General features: G+C 39.8%; 1 protein-coding gene across 3 annotated transcripts in view; it reads left to right on the forward strand.

The window, feature by feature from the left end:
• Positions 1–17024, forward strand: part of LOC310949608 (solute carrier family 66 member 2) — a 49999-nt gene that overhangs the window by 11218 nt on the left and 21757 nt on the right. The gene's annotated exons all lie outside the window — the stretch shown is intronic.

The raw sequence follows: 17024 nt of genomic DNA on the forward strand, positions 1-17024 counted from the left end.
AAGAAAAAACAAAGCAACAAGAACAAGTTGATTTTTTTAAGCCATTCCATGCCATTCTACACCCATTTTTTCTATGATTAGACCTCCTCCTAGGAATGTGTGGGTTAGTATATTGTGCTCGTTTGACATCTCCATCCACCCCTCAGTTCTCTTTATTCCACCTGATAGGGCAGGACAACTGCCTTGCTTCAACCTGAGCAGAGGTCTAATCTGCCAAAATAAGGGAAAACATCTGAATTCAAACTGTACTCAGTTTCATAGTGGTAGACACCCACCCAAATATAATTTACTTATTTTAGAGAATTATTTAATAAAGATTATTTTCATCTGACCAACCCGGTCGAAGAAATCAATCAATAGAAATATAAATAGAAATTTGCTCCCTAATCAAAAATGTGATATTGAATAAATGTCTCAGCCTCTCTCTGAGGGTCTGCTCCGCTACCCTGTGGTTATTTATGGATGTGGGTTAACAATTCATGAACTTGTCTTTGACCCTGCTGAACTGGTTGTGTCAATCAGGACAGTCTGCCTCATTGGATCAGCACCAGTGAGAAAACCTGACGAACAGCCACCATCTATCACCATCTATCTTGCCACACAACAACATATAATACTGTGTGTGTGTGTGTGTGTGTGTGTGTGTGTGTGTGTGTGTGTGTGTGTGTGTGTGTGTGTGTGTGTGTGTGTGTGTGTGTGTGTGTGTGTGTGTGTGTGTGTGTGTGTGTGTGTGTGTGTGTGTGTGCGCACGCGCATGACAATCATGTCAATAAATACATCCATATATCAAGTCATATGCCTGTTAACTGAACATGTTGAGTCAATACTTTGTGAGTGCTTGTTAAGTTAATGAAAGATCGGCCTTAGCTTATTCACTGTGGCAGAGCTGTCTGTTTATTATGACAAATAATTCTTGCTAAATCTTCTCAATATGTATCACTTCATGTATAAATGAAGGTGCAGGTTTGTTTAGACTCAAGCAATATTTTAAGTTACTCCAAATAAAAACCTCTTGCTGAGCAAAAACATTTAACATGTCTAGGGCTGCAACCTAGGTTATTTTATTAACATTTAAAATAAATGTTGTTTTCTGTGACATTTAAACAAATTACTAGTGATAATTAGACATCCGTTCTCTGTCAATGGTTCTGAAATGAACCTGAAAAACACAACCAAGTAATGGCTACTCCTAGTCAGAACCACCACTGAAATACACTTTTTCATATTAGTTACGATTGATTTGACCACCTCCCGATTGCCCCCACCCCTCATCAGGATATACGCCGCTGATGATGACCCCTGCTTCTGCACAGAGCGGGTGCTTATGGTTTATTCAAAGTTGATTAACACTGAAAGTGTCCAAATTGCACAAAATTCGACACAGCACATCCATGGGACCCCAGCAATACACTTGCCAAGCGTGACGTAGATTGGACAAACAGTTCTCAACGTATGCGAAGACACCCAAATACACAAACTGCTCTCCAGTTATAGTAGTAGGTTACCACATTATTTGTCATCAGGGTTAGCAGTCACTAATGAGGAAATTATTGATTGCTGTTTAGGTGAAACTACCAGCTATCATATATTTGCATGTTGAGCTGCATGAGCCTGTAATTTAATATGTACCCGCTGGGATGGTACATTTTCAGGTGATGAAGGGGATTCTATTGTGGTTATTCCTTGCTGAAAGTACAATTTGGAATTTTGCCACCTTTGCTTTGTCATCAGTTTTCTCCTATGTGAAGGGTAAAATGAAAGCACTGTTTCATCACTGTAGTTCTCTCTGGTAGGACTGTTATCTCCCCGTTTTTTCGTCACGGTTAATGGCCTCTGTGTTGTTGCTAGCCTTTGGTACACTGTCGAGACTGACGGCAGCCTCATTTAGCTGAATTGTGACCTGACCGAGGAAATTATACAGTAATTATGTTGTGGTTCTCTTGTCAGTGCACTGGTAGTGGCTTGTGAGATGACTTAAGAATCTCTATGAAAGTCCTCCAGCGATGCATGTACTCTAAGGTGAGCTAGATTGTCCAGTAACTCATGCAATTCCCGGAGGGTTAATGTACAATAGTCCTCATCTCCACAATGTCAAGGGGGTGGCATGATAAACAGATCCCTGTGAGGTTTGAGCTCATTATTCCCTCATTGAGTCAAACTTAAATGAGATTGACTTCAACCTCTCGTCCTTTACTGTCTTACAGCTTTGTTGCTCAGTGTGTTGTGCTCTGATCAGACCTGATAAGAGGGTATACAATAGAATCAAACTTAAAAAAAAAAAAAACTGTCCCGCTCATTAAGAGAAAAGGATTTCTGTGTCATGCTTTGGCTCTCACAAACAAATACCTTAAAGAAAATGTGCACACCGATGTCCAGACCTGACAATCCGCCCACTCCACACAGTTGACTGATTTGTTTGGCATTGTGACATCAAACTGTGGTTTGTCGGTTAAAAATGCAGGCGATCCAATGAGCACCACGTGGGGCCTGACGATTAGTCAATTAGCGCCATCAGTGGGACTAGACTGCACTAGCTGCCCAGTCACACCCAAGTTAGTTGAATTGTCTCATGCCATAGGCTCCGCCGTATTCAGCTGTAGCCTACTCCGTTGCTACCATAAAGGGTCTATGGTCGGTGCTGTTGTGGCTGTAAAATGGTGGATAAATAGTTTTGAGCACCGCAAACTTTCATGAAATGGCTCGTTTCAATGTCAGACTTGGTCCGATAACATTTTGGAAAGTCTAGAAGAAGCACACGATTTAATTATTTTACTCCCATTCAAGTTAGCGCTTAGTGCTTAACTGAAATTAGCTGGCTCGGACTGGAAATCTTTTGTGATTGGTTCGGGAAAACAAAATCCCCCTCCTCCATCAGTTAAAGTGCAGCCAATGTCAGACTAAAGATGGAAAGGGAGTGTTGACAGTTCTGTCTGATATCAGGCTTATATTCTCCTTATTTCAGTGGTTAATTGGCCAACTATACATTATTGAGGGTGTTAGGTAGGGGTGGAACGGTTCACAAAATCCACTGTTCGGTTCATATCACAGTTTTGGGGTCACGTTTTTTTCGGTTCGGTTGTTTTTTTCTATTTCTTTTAGCTTCTAAAAATACCATGTATCAGATCTGTAGCCTAATAATTAAAAAGAAAATTTAATCAGATATTCTTAAGTACATGTCATGCAATCATACACGCAAACACTTCATCAACACTGAAATAATAAGGCAGCTTGCTTAGGGATTACTGTAACAATCTTAAATGAAAGTGAAGTGAGATTTTGAAACAGTAGGAGACACATTGCTGCATTAACGTGTTTATATATTTAGTTGGCAAAAAGGTTAACAATGGTTTGCCTTTTAGGTAAGAATATAAACATTTTTACATTATCAAATCTTTGAAGAAATGAAGAAAATAGGTTTTCTTTCACTAAAATACACACAAACAGCAATCACTGAACTGACTGAAATAGGCTATATCAGGGCTATTCAATTCATTTGGAATTGGGGCCCCGTGACTAAAATTATCCAAAATGAGGTTTTCACTCAATTATTGGACTAAAGTACAAGTTTGAGGCTCTTCTCCTTTACTTGAGTATTTTATTTACATGCTACTTTATTCTTCTACTCCACTACAAATCAGTGGAAATATTCTACTTTTTACTCCACTACATTTATCTGATTACTTCAGTAACTAGTTACTTTACCAGGCTGACAAGCTCAAGCTCAAAAACTGGACTGACACAAATGAATGTAACATAAATGCAGAGTAGCATGATTGTTATCAACTTCTCCTCTTTACACGCAGATATGGCTGCAGAGTAAACTCAGGCTTCACAGTGACAGAAACTAAAACTTCTCTGGTGAACTGGCGGTTTTCTGTGTCAATCTTTCTTTTTTTCAGAGTAGAAAGAGACATTGATGTGGTGATTGAACCACGGATTTAACCACAGAAACGAACAAACAGCGGAGCTTAGCGAGCTGTTGCCAAGAGGATTCAGAAACCCACGAAAAAGAGCGTATGGGAGCGTGCGTAGCGGGAGCGTGCGTAGCGGGAGCGTGCGTAGCGTTGTGGCCGTGTGCCTACAGATAGAGCGTGGAGCAAGTCTCCCAGCGCGCCGGGACTTGACGCGCTGAGACATAGCGCTGAGACGGAGCGCTGAGACGGAGCGCTTAGACAGTAGCGCTGAGACAGACACGAGAGAGGACAGCGGTCATGAAGGCTTACGCTATGTTGCACCTCATAAACCGAACGGTATACACGTGTACCCAACCGTGACATGCGTACCGAAAGGGACGGATTTTTTCGGTATACCGTTCCACCCCTAGTGTTAGGGATATCAGCAGTATGATTGGGTCAATTAGTCAGAGTTCAATAGTCACTCATGAGAGACACTGGCTTACCCAACCTAAACTTGTCATGAAATAAAACACATCCTCTCATAGAAAGTTTTCAAACTCTAAACTAAAAAAAACAAATCTGGGATGATCCATTTTGCAGAGGAACAGTTTGTAGTCAAGGATGTAGCATGGTGCCTGCTTTCCGAATGTTCTAATTGGAGAGGTGATGCAGTGCTCTGGGCACTGTGCCATCCATGAGACACTAGACTTATGCAGACTTCTCTGACTCGTCTCCAACAAGTCCCGCTGAGAACATCCGTGCCTGCAGGACTGCCCTAAACCCCCCCCCCCCCCCCCCCCACACACACACACACACACACAGTCAGACCATGGCAAACATCATACTGAATACTACTGATACTGAAATAAGGATATCAGAAGAAACAGACAACCAGATGATTAAAGTTTGTCTGTTGTTGGTTGACAGCCTGTCTCTCCTGCAGCCTGTTTCTTGTGAGTAAGTTTGTAAGTTTCACTGTTCCTCCAGATCCAATAGTTCCACTAGAGCAGGGTTTTCAACAAGAAGCTCAGATAATAGCTCAAAATAGATAGCAGCCTGCATAGTACACTACATCTTATCACAATGACAAATGGAGCAACAAAAAAAAAGAGACAAGCTCAAGTGGGCTATGATTTAGAGTTTTTAATTATCGCTGCTGTTAGATTAATTCATATGGGGTACTGTATTTTGCTGGTTGTCTTAATTACTTCCATTAATATTATGTTTGAAACTTTCACTTTGGCAAGCAATAAATTCAAGTTGGAAGCTATAAAAATGTGCAAATCCTGCCACAGTTCTGCTTTATATGATCAATGATTATCAGGCGACCCTATGTTTATAGTAGGACATAGCATATATAAATTGGGTAAACAGATAATTTTGAGTTAGGATTTGTTCATTTAGAATATGTCAAAACAGTCCACTCTGGGTAGCCGATGTTAGTCACTGCTCCTCAGATGACTGCATTCATCAGTCGCACTGACTAGGAGAAGTATCTTTGGAAAACATGTCCTGTTACCCACATGTAATCAACATCATGGCACTGGAACAGTGGATGCACGCAATAATAAGCTAATGTCACATGGAAGCACACTGCAAGATGCAAAACTCCCAATGACTCTCAGGTAGCAGACATTCTCAGATTATCAGCACTGGTGGCTTACATCTTTCAGATTTATGGGCCACTTTTATATCAAGAGTACATGAGGTGGGCAGGACTTTTTTGCCGATGTGGTTGCATGATGTGGAACAGCAGGCCCCAACCTTCTCACAGTGACAGCAAGTTGGCATTAAGACCTGCCAGGATGAGTGTTTTGATAATATGACTTGAACGAGTCCCATCAGCTCTGACAGGGAACATTTATCTGCCCCCCCTGAGAGGTTCCTGCAGCCAGCCATCTTTGTCTCTGCTCCTGTTTCTCATTGTTTGTCATTCTTAAACTTAATTGATTTACTCCCCCTTTACTCCCCCTTCTCTCCCCAACCCTATAAATATATAAGCAAGTGGACACTGATGCAACCTCACAGCAATAACCTGCTTGCCTCCCTCTGCTTCACCTTGTTTAAACAAGAACTGAATGCAATGACTTCGTTGTCTACCAAAAGGATGCTTCAGGTTTTCCCTCAAAAAAAGTTGTCAGTCCGGGCAGCCTGAGGGGTACGGTACTCCTCAAAACTTAGAGGAGTGGCTTGTCACTAAATTAAGGATAGCCGGTCCACTACAAGGTTGGTGCAGTGAACCTCTGCTGAAGCTGATGTTAGCTTCGGGGCTGACTCCCTTCACTTTAATCAGCGGGTAGCAAGCAAAGGGGCTTTCGGAGTTGTAGCATTTATTAAAGCATCAATAAACTGTACACACACTGAACTGCTGCGTTCACAATGTTTCCACTAAATTCATACTCTCTGTCTAACACATGTTGCCTTAAATGTCGCTGACAGTATGTGTGTGTGGAGCTCTGACACAAACAGGGAGAGGACAGTTCGGCTGTGCAAGCAGAAATGACAGTGTAACGTATCTCAGCATAGTTTTGTACTCCCTCTCTCTCTCTCTCCCTCAAGCCCGGTGGGAAGTCAGCAATCAGAAAGCCTGACAAAAGAAATTTCTCACTTATGCGGTCGATCAGTTTGAGACATTTTCTTTCTTTGTCATGCGTAAGCTTTTTTCAAATTCTTTATTCTTTTTGCTTATTCTGTACTGTTTGCCAAGGCGGTCAAATATTTAGCCGGGTTAGCCCCTGCTTTGCATTGCTATCCACCATTATAGTTGTATAAAATGCTGCAGGTGCAAACATTCCCAATATACTGGCATGGACATTATTTTAGGGCACACACATTCACACACTCACACATTCAGGGACAAGGGAACAAAGGAAAGTAGCCAATTGCGTATGATGAAGGTCAATGGACATTCTATCTAAATAATGACTTTTAATGAGGCACTGCTGTGCTAATTACTCTTGGCTCAGACTAGTTGATGAGGTAATTGTACCCTGAGGGAGAACATCAAGAATTGTGTGTGTGTGTGTGTGTGTGTGTGTGTGTGTGTGTGTGTGTGTGTGTGTGTGTGTGTGTGTGCGCATGAAAATCATGTCAATAAATACATCCATATATCAAGTCATATGCCTGTTAACTGAACATGTTGAGTCAATACATAAATGTGTACAATAAATGTGTGTGTGCGTTTAAAATCCTGAGAGATACTAAACCACAATAGATACATATAATCTTCTTGCGGAAAAATTTTAATTCTTGTGATCTTTGGGATCACTCACTAATTTCAATTGTTGAATTGCGTCTTCTATGCATTGCTCTAAGCAGACAAAGCAAGGGACATGAAGTGGAGTGGCCTGTTCAAAGATTTATGTCAAATGCGATTAGCTTATAATTACGTCCTGTTATTTTCTCAAGCCCCAGTCATTTCTTTTTTGTGAATGTTTCTGTATAGGTTGAATTCAGATGTTAGTGTGGGTTAAACAATAAACCATCATCTCTCCTCTGAAGGTCACGTTTGATCTGGAAAGCTTTTGACTTACACAATGTCATTCTGCAGATAATACCACCCCTGACCCCCGACTTTGTGTTGTAATCACATTATCTTTTATTTACACCTGCTTATCTCTACAGGGAGAAAGCTTCCGATTGATAACGTGTTTGCCCAGTAGACCCTATTAAATAGTCTGGGTCGGTGGCACTCTATTGGCCCCCTTTGCTGTCGTGTCTTTATCTGAATCTCCCGACTCCTCCATCTGGACAACAGCTGATTAACAAACCAGATCACCTTCATACACAGCCGTGCTGAACTTTGATTCTGTGAGTGTGTGTGTCTTAAACAAGAAGAGAAACGGAGTCTATGGTACTTTTGTCTATATACGTCATGACATACTGTACTGTACACCCACAACACTAACGTGTCTGTGTACCTTTGTCTGTGAGAGAGTGTATGAGAGAGAACAAGAGAGCGCAACTTTAGTTAATTTGATCTACTATTCTGTCTCTGTCCACCTCCTCCTCGCCTTCTCAATTGCATCCACTTCACTCCACCATCCTCAGCACCAATGTCACTGCATCTCAGCACTTTAGCTTCACCATTCTGTCCAGTTATCATCCATAACAAACAGCTCCATCGTGCATTACATCAACACTACAGCCTTTCAGAACCCTTTATGTTCACTTTAACCAAAGTGCCAAAAAAGAAAACTACAAGAAAAGTTTTCTTGTAGGTATGAGTAAAATGTGAGGTCCAAAATATTTTTTCAACTAAATAATTATAATGCCTTAATCGGAATATAATTTAGGATTTTAACTGGCATTAACTTAAAATACTTTTATTTTCATTTAAACAAATAATTGTGTCTTGCCAATTTACTATATGTTGTTGACAGCTGTATTAATATTTTCAGATTGTTTCTGTTCCTCTAACACCACAACTGATACTAAAACATTGGTTATATTTTTGTGTGCTGATTTTCATCAGGACCTACTATATTTTTATAGTTTTTGTGAATAAAAATCAGCCCCAAATGTAATGAAACAGGTAGCATTAAATTAATTAAATTTTATCATTAATTACGATTTTGGCTTCCAGCAATTATTAAAACAAGATAATCAAAATAAAAGGATTATTGTGCCGCTGTCCATTTCACAAAAACGCTCTTGTTTCGTCTTTACTTATAAAACCAGCGCACCACTTTCCTTTACACAACAAACTGTTACACAACAACAACAACAACAAAAACATCAAACAAGAGTTCCTCTTCTACAGAGTCCTGATTGTAATCCTGCTCCTTACTCACAGGCATCACTTGGTAGTGAAAGCTTATCCTCAACATCTTTACATGAACTGCTTAAATAATACTGAAAACTAGAGAAACACATCTACATTAGCAAACGTAGTACATTTACTAAAATATGCATGCAGTTCACCTGAATTATGTTATATTATTATTATTATTATTATTATTATTATTAGTAGTAGTAGTAGTAGTAGTAGTAGTAGTAGTATTGTTGTATATTATGTAATAAATGCATGATGTATCAATAGTCAATGTGTGATGGTGTTACACATCTCAATATTGACCAAAATAATTCTGTTTTTGATTTTTCCATAACCATGCAGCCTTATACATGGCATTTTTGGTGATATCGCATCTCTTCATGAACAGGAGGCATTCATAAAAAAAATGGAATTTATGACAAATTTGTGCAGTTAAAGCTGAAGTTGGTAACTTTCTATAGAAAATGTGTTTTTTTTCATATTTGATGAAACTGTCACTTTATCCTGACAGCACAATGAGACAGATGACCTGTGAGAAAGTAATGTATCTCTACCTCCACCTTGTGTTCCTGTTTACTTCCAGAGCCCTCTATGTGATCCTAATGACACCGCAGCACACAATAACAACATTTCCCAGCAGAGCAGTATTATATTGCCTATTTATCGCATAAGTGTTTTCAGAAACATATTTTAGTGTACCATGGCTATAAAATGGGAATGTTTGTGACCAAATTGAGCCAAAACCAAAAGTTACCAACTTCATCTTTCATCTTTGAACACTTGTAGGGGCATAAGAATGTGAAAATGTTGTATAACCCCCCGGTGATTCAAGAAGTTCATCAGAATGGTAACTTGACTTTGGCCAACAAAAGCAGGCTTGGTAGCCTCATTAAATTAGCTAGTAAGATCTCAGGGAGGGGTCAAACCCATCTTACGGACCTTCAGGAAGGCTACTTCCCTTCTGTAGTGCTGCGACCCCCTTTCGGTCAGGGTTTCAACCTTTGGGTCCTCATTTACCATGCCAATCATGAGGACCAAGATATGTAAGGTTTCCGCTGCCATATACATTTTAAATGGTAGGTAGTTTTAAACCTTTATCTGGTTGCGAATTGAAAAGGATGTTCTTTTGCATAAATTGCTTATTTGGACAGATTGATCATTTTTTGGCTCATTTGCACATATTGCTCCCTTTGTTAAGGTGTATATGGATGCTGAAGAACCTCCTACTGAACCACTCTGTAAAGTGTGTCCTGTTGTTTCTTGTTGTTCATCAGTGTTTAGTATTTGTCCTGCATGAATCCTACCCGCAAACCCAATTTCCATGTAAGGGACAATAAAAATACTTAGAACTTGAACTTGAAATTTGAAATAAGTACTTGAATAGTGAGTTACTTCATAGATGGTCAGTTTATCAGTCTGTTGTGTATAACAAACATCTAAGTGACTAGTATCCCTTTCCACATAAATGTGTACCATAATTCATTTGATGTTGAATGCCATACATCAGCAGTATCACAGGGACATTTAAGGAAAATGAGTACCTAATCATTTTGGTTTATGAAATACAAATCACTTTGTATGAAAACTCCTTAGTACACAGACAAGAATATCATTGTCCTGTTGCATTAGCCTAAAATTGCAGCCAGGACCTAAAAAACCTGAGTCCAACATTGTTAGCCCAATATGGAATTGAACATCAAACATCCTAAAAGCTGAAAGACAGCACTTTAATCTCATAGTTATTGTGTTATTTCAAATCCAACATGCTGGGGTAGGGCCAGAACAATACAAGATGTGTCCCTGTTCCCAAACTGAGGGGCTGATTTGTATGCAGTTACAATTATTAGTGCAGCCAAAAAATATGGACTTTTCTGCTCACTGTCAGTTCAGCGTCAGTGCGATACTCTGATCTTCTGTTATTAAACAAGCATTCACAATCCAAGTCTGACAGCACTAGGTGCCAAAACTGGTTTGAAAGCGCAAAGAAAAGTGAAGCCTTGGATGTTTTGCTTCATGAATCTCTTGATGTTCCTTTAGCCATTATTCTTCTGCTGGTGAAAATGATAGTCAGATCAGTCTGTCAGCACTTTTTAAGTTTCTGAAAATAAAATGATTGAGATAAACAGCAGTTAAAAATGAATAATTTTTGGAATAATTTGAATAATTAATCACTGCTGGCAGAGATGAAAATAGCCTCAGTGTTTGACATTTGTAGATAATAGTTCATAAACTAACACAAAATAAGAAAACATATCTGCTCTCTTGTCCCACTGGATAACCTTTGAAAAACACATGAATGGAAGAACAGCGTTCTTTGAAACAACATCTAACTTTGATTTTGCTGCAGACAGCAAATCCCGAGTAAGCAATGAACTTCATAAAGAGAATGCTGAGGTTTATTAACGCCAAATCACCTCAGACACAACCCATCTTGTGTGATCTTGAAACCGATTTGAGACATTTAAGGATTTAGCTGCATGCACCTCAAGATATGGAGGCTTATACTGATTCTATCAGGACAACTGAAGGACAACGCCACATCTCTGATCTTCTCCGCTTAATGGAACTTGCAGCACTGAATGGATGCAGGAGAATAAGAGTAGAGGGCCTATGATTGACAGTGAGAGGGAGAAAGAAAAGAGAGCTTTACAGAGGAAAGCAAGAGTGAACTTATAAATTCTCAGATCCTCTCTGTTTCAAGTAACTGAAGACTGACCCTGGACCAGGACCTGAGGGGAGGCTAGGTTTCAAATTATTCAATCTAATCATGTTCAAAGGGTGACTTCCTACTGTGTTGTTGAGTGCCAGGTCTGTATGTCAATGTCTTGTACTTGACTTGATTTGAATGATGATACCAGGCATTTAATGTTCAGGCAAAATATGGTCTATAAAAGGCAAAGTATGTTTGTTTGTTTGTTTGTGTTTTCATTTAGGCTACTTAACTAGAAAAAATAGATGAACATGTGAAGAGTCAGAGCTTTTCTTGTTGTGTTAACAATGGTGATGTTAGATTTGTTAGGTCAGAGCTATGGAATATTAACTCATCCATCTCTGCTCAGTACATCTTAGCCTTTCCTACCTGCAGCTGTATGCATACACTACAGGTTATGTACTTATTTCTTTAAGTTATCTTATCTGTATCTGCCATGACAAGCAAGTAATTATCAGTTATCGTATCAGCTAAAAAAAAAATCCATATCATGCATCCCTAATGCTGGTCTGTGACTGACTGGTTCTAACTGTCCTTGCGTAATTTTCAGATCAGATATCTCTTTTTTTTGTTAACTTGAGCACTTTGTGTTTGGGCTACCTGGGTCCAAGGGACGTATGATAACCTCTAGTAGAGCGTAGAAGACAACATGGAAAAAGGATGACGATTTAGCCTCTGGGGGTAAAGGCAAAGGGGATTGCTGGTGAAGCCAGTAGATATCTGGGTCTGATGTCTAATGAGCAAAATGAGATGTGACAGTAGAGCTCGAGTTGAGATATGACATCTCAAGAATCAAATATCTGCGTATATAAATAAATAAGAAAAAAATAAAAAGCCAAATCATTGTCAGACAATAGCCGATGGGTTTCGAAATTGCATTTCCAAAACCAGTTAACAGAAAAATCTACTGATGCAAAACCTTGGACACATCATCAGTGTTGTTTCCTGGGATCTCAGGGTGTTTCGGTTCTTACAACAGACACCCTCCTCCAGGTGACCCAACTGAGGCTGATCAGACCCCGGCCTGTGTCCAAGTGGTATTCTACTGCCCCCACTCCTCTCCCCTCTTCAGCCAGAGGCTCTCTCTGCTGCCACCACGTTGTTGCCTATATCTCTCCTTCGGTGGTAGCTTGTCCTGTTGTCCACCTACAGATTTTGCATGCAGATGTTCATTTATGATTTATTGTTTTATGTAACCTTTTTTTGAGTCCTTATGACATGTTATGCTTAAATGACGCAATTTCCCAAAGGAATAAATAAAGTATTCGATTCGTAGTTATTTATCCGTATATTACAATATGGCAAATGTATGCAAAATTATTTAAAATTATTAACTGATGTCAAATGCAAGTCTTTTTCGGGATGAAAGTAGATGGAGCTGAAGGTAAACTGGGTGGTGGCGGTACACAGTACACCAGAACTGTTTGACAAGAAGCTGACACAAATGTCATTAGGTGTGGAGACGTCCTGTACCGACTGTACTGATAAACATATGATATGCTGTCAAGATACAAGGAAGCATAGGAGCGGGCAGTCAATCTTCCTGTCGTGAAGCAGTCTCACCCATACAGCCTTACAAAAAGGTTTTGAATCAACATTTTCTGTCTATCCATTAACAGAAGTCAAACAGAAGTGGCTTCTGTCCTGTGTGTTAATGTGAAGGCTGTTGAGTCCTTGTCATTTAAGGAGTGTATATTCAGACTTGTCTATGGGCTCTTTGGATCCCAAAGTTACTGTTTTATGATACAGGTACAAATTTAAAATCATTAGTACATAGCAAATGTCAAGCCGTCACAGAATTATATGTCGTTACAGCCAATACAGCTCATTAGGTAAGCCTTATGTGGGTCAAGAGGTTGGAAAAAACACACACATACACTCAGTGAGGAAGCAATCAGTCATGGTTCACTAGCAAGGTCAAAGCTGAAACCAGAAACTCAGAGGAAAATGTGTTCTTGACAAAAAATCATAACTATTTTTATTTGTTGTCTATCACAACAAGCAACAGAGAAACTCTGATAATAACACATACCATTTCACCTCTATATATTTACATAGAAAACAGTTGTTTGCTGCTGTATTAATGTTCTGAAAAATTATTTTACCTTACCTCCCACTCCTGCGAGCAGCATCCTCATGCCTGCCCCTACTGAATGCACGGCACAAGAGGAGAGGGAGAATAGAGAAGAGATGGTCACTGCTATTACTTTGAGCACCATGCATGGGAGTGAATTACAATAAATTATTTGAATATATTTCTCGCCTGATGGCCTGAATAAGTTGTTAATTTGGGGCTTGTCGCTTTTTGGAAATAAAGTTGCTAAGAGGGTCTGAAAAACACGACCAGCATGTAAATTTGACCACGTTCATGGTTGATAAAGCTGAAAATCATCCGACTCCAGTCACCGGCCGCTTGCTCAGTGCATCAATTGATTCTGTTAAAGGTTATTTTTTAGGATTTTGTTTTTGTTTTTGTTAATAAAAAATTGGTGAAAGCTGGCGTGCTGGAGGATGTACTGTATATTTCTCTCTTTGCAAAGAACTGCTCTTGAACTCATAAATATCAAGTAATTGTGCTTAGCTGACTGTCATAATATCACATTCATCTTAGTTTTTAACAATGCAAACTATAGCGCATTATTTCCAGTTGCCAATAGGAAGCCTCTATTGAAATGCACACAATACCTCACCATTAGGCATTCAAGCAAGAAACTGTGAATTGTTGACTCGGATGTATAACTTGAATGTCTCTGCATGAATGGCTTTTGTAATACACAAAATGTATATATATGCAAATTAATGTGCAGTTCCTCCCTGTGAATAGATATGCATCAGAAGATGCAGACAGTTGTTTTTGTTTTGATGGATGTGACCAAGCACATTTTAGTGAGACCGTTGCAGTGCTGTGAGGGACTAAAGAGATAATATGCCCCTCTGTTACAGCTTCATTTATTTTGCTAATTTACTGCGCATAAAATAGAGGATGTACTTGGGAAAAACTGGGCAGTGAAGCAACAAGTCCAAAACTGTATTAAATATGTAGGATGAAAACCTAATCCAACAAAAACAAATCAAAACTCAAATGCATAATGTGGTGCACAGCCTATTTGCATTGCTTGCATTGCATGAATTGTGATTCTGGTGTGTGTGCATGTGTTTTGTGTGTGTTTTCAAGCATTGTATTTAGCTAAAGGGAAAATTGTGCAATATTCGCTAAACATCTTAAAGATTATACTGTATAAGACATTTTAATTCCTCAGTCAGTATACAGAGACGCAAAGTAAATCCTGCATGCCCCTGTAAAAATGACCATAACTGCATTGTCTTTTTCACTTTTTAATTGCACATTTTGTTGTTTATTTATATCTTGCACATTTTCAATTATTGTATTTGAACATTTTCCAGTGAGTTATTACTGTATTTTGTTGTGTTCTTTGCCTCGACTTCTTTAATAGAGTGGTGATTTACTTGGAACCATTTTATGGCAGCTAAAGAGGCCAATTAAGAGCATGAAGAACAAGACTGGAAAGTGTAGAGCTAGTCAGATGAGAATTTGGGCAAAAACTGCAGTCCTAGTTACCGCAAATAACCCCTGTAACGCATGGCTGGTCTCATATTAAGCCATCCGTTCTCCCCACAGTGCCAGTTCCATTCTGATACTGTGCAACACCTCTTCTTAAAGTCGCCTCCGCTGGGAAGAGTCTAAACAGTTTAGCACGAGGGAGAGAGAATGAAATAAAAAAGATGATGTGGAGAGGTGGTTGATGCAAAACATTTGGGCTCTTCTCTGAAATTATAACAAGATGGTTCTTGTCATCATTATTTCCGAGTTTTGATTTACTTTAATGAGGTTTGTGTTGGTCAGTGTGTGGATTCTATGCCCATGTCCCTTTCATAAATAATTGCTAAAATAGAGTGCTTTGATGATTATGTGGTGAGTCTATGCAAACAAGTTAAAAGCTCAGTCAGCATTACACATATTTGTCTTAATAATTAACCAAATGTTTGACCAGAGAAAGCAGTTTTGTAATGAAATCAGTCTGCTCTAAAGTTAAATATGAACTTCTTCAAGAGACTAAATCCACTGGGAAGGCAGTTTGTTCTTGTGTGTGTTTCTGTGTGTACATCCCCACAGTAACTTAATGAGTGGACATTATTTTAGAAGCTTTTGTATTATTCAGAGAGCTGACACATAGAAAGGAAAACACATTGAGAGAGCAGTGGACCCTTTCCTATCTGTCTTTACTCAGACGTGTTCTGTTCTGTGAACCAAGTTTGTGCTGCAGAAACAAGACATCCTTTCTTTGGTTTTCAGTCTGTCCAAAGACAGATTTTAGAACGGTTCATTGTCTTTGGTGGGGTGTCCCTTTAAAGCTTCTCAAGACATTATTCAAGGATTTCTGGTGTCCCTTTGCTGTACTCTGCAGAGCTGTGTTCATGACCTGAAAAAGCAAACACAGTCTGCAGTCTGGAGTGCAAAGATATTGTGAGATTGCTTGTCGAGTTTCTTGATCAGATTAGGATGGTATATTAAGTAAAGCCACTTCCGTATGATCAGCAGTAAAAAGTGCTGTGTTGGCAGGGCTACTGTTGGTGTGGCGCACCGCTCGGAATTGCCACCGACCAATTCTCCCAAAGTTCTAATTATTTCAATGATGACCTCGATCTTGCGGCCTACCCTTCAAACTGCAACCAATTTACAGTATGTGAGGCATCCACTCTTTGACGTATCCCTGCACTACGGCTCTGGTCCACATTATAGTAGGTGCCCAACCTTGTGGTGAATTTCTTATCATCTGAAGGCAGCCTAAGTTAGTCCCTTGCGTTGTCAGTCTGATCTGGGGACAATCAAAAATAGTCAATAGGGTTTTTTTTAGAATCTTAAAAATGAGACCAGTGAGCCGAGCACCCGAAAGACAGCCTATAAGGGATGACAAAAACAGCAACTTTCACACGTCTTAAAATACACGGAGTTGGTCGTTCTGCTTGGAGACTGACAGTGCTGAGTCAGCATATCTCAATGCTCTGTTGCCAGCTTCCATCATTGTCTCTGTCTCTATTCTCATCTCCGTAGTCAGTTTTCTCTGCTCGGCCTGATGGGAAATACTGTGAACCACCATACATGACTGACGTTAAGCTACGCTCCCTCGATCTCTCCTTCCATCACTAGACATCCTCTGCCTCCTCTGTTCAGTTTGTGTGAGAGTGCTCTTTAGCTATTACAGTGCGAAACAACAGAAGGTCTTGATAATGCTACACCCCAAATAGACCTGATAAGGCTGTCACAACTGTAAACCTACAGCTGAACAGACAGAATTGATTGACTTATCCCACCCGAACAACTTCACATCTTCTTTAAGTAACTTCATGCAAGGATTTTGCGGATATTTCTTGCTTGCCCGTTTTAGTAATTGAATGGTTTGATCTTGTATGGGCTTTGTGTAAACAAAAAAATCTGTGTGAAGTGAGTGTCTTGCCTCCTTCTGGCACTCTGGAGTCTCGGGGGTCTTTAAGATGCGGCCCTGGCCTTGACACACACCAGAGAGGAGGATGCTGTTTGGAAAAGGCCAGGCCGCCTGTCCTTTTCTGAGGTGACAGGAGAGCAGCCACAGAGGAACAGAGGAATTTCCGAAACAGTAAGCAG

This window comes from Echiichthys vipera (assembly GCF_963691815.1).
Source record: "Echiichthys vipera genome assembly, chromosome: 7".
Taxonomy (NCBI): Eukaryota; Metazoa; Chordata; class Actinopteri; order Perciformes; family Trachinidae; genus Echiichthys; species Echiichthys vipera.